General features: G+C 46.0%; 1 protein-coding gene across 1 annotated transcript in view; it reads right to left on the minus strand.

Moving 5' to 3' along the window:
• ACVR2B (activin A receptor, type IIB) overlaps positions 1–882 on the minus strand; it is a gene marked incomplete at its 5' end in the record, with an annotated part of 25065 nt that overhangs the window by 23111 nt on the left and 1072 nt on the right. The gene's annotated exons all lie outside the window — the stretch shown is intronic.

Below are 882 nucleotides of genomic sequence, written 5' to 3' on the forward strand. Positions count from 1 at the left end.
CAGCAGGAAAGTGACGGAGCACTGGTTTGTGTGCAGGGAGGGCGATATTTTTTTATTTATAAAGGAATAAGTAAATACCTCAGCTTCACTGTCATACTACACACGGCTTCCAGCTGACATCTGATACTCGCTATCACCTTCTGATCCAGTCCTTGAAATACATTTTGTAAGATCATTTCCATCATCCCAAAACAAATCCCTAGATGGAAATCTCCTTTCCCTCCCAAACCCATCTTCCTGAACGCAGGAAGGTTTAACGAACCATTTGCCTGGGAAACAGCCCCAAAATCTAATCCTGGCTCAGCCACCTCTGTCTGTGACCTCGAGCAGTATCGTTTAGCCTCTGTTTTCTCCACCTGCAATGGGGGCCAACGCACTGCGCAAAGCTGCAGTGAGAGTTGACGTTTCCACTGTTCTTTGAAAAGGGAATGGTAAAAAGATGTGAAGCAGGAGTTGTATCAGCTCTGGGACCAGCAAACCAAGGCTGCAAAATCCTGTGCTCAGCCCAGGCTCCCTTCCCCCAAGACAGTTGTCTTTTCTGGAACAAGTTTCAGCTGAAGATGAAGATCTGCTTGCAAACACGCAAGCCCAACTCTGCAAACAGCAACCGCGGCAGGAAAAAGGCCTTTCACAGTTTCTTCCCCACCGTCAAAGTTTAGATGAGTTGAATAAAAGCACGTATGAAGTTTTGGATGACTAAATATAGGTATGTTTTCCTTAAAACAGCTCCTCAGGATGCCTGCATTAAGGAGACACTTAAAAAACCTGCATGTTTGCTACCTGCTTTCAGATCTTTTTAATAAGCTGGCTGGTAAGGACCCTCATCCCGCTGGGTGCTCAGAACTGTAGGAAACCCTTCTGTTTGTGCCCAAGACAGTCTCA

The sequence above is a fragment of the Buceros rhinoceros genome, unplaced genomic scaffold, assembly GCF_000710305.1.
Source record: "Buceros rhinoceros silvestris isolate BGI_N320 unplaced genomic scaffold, ASM71030v1 scaffold3171, whole genome shotgun sequence".
Lineage (NCBI taxonomy): Eukaryota > Metazoa > Chordata > Aves > Bucerotiformes > Bucerotidae > Buceros > Buceros rhinoceros.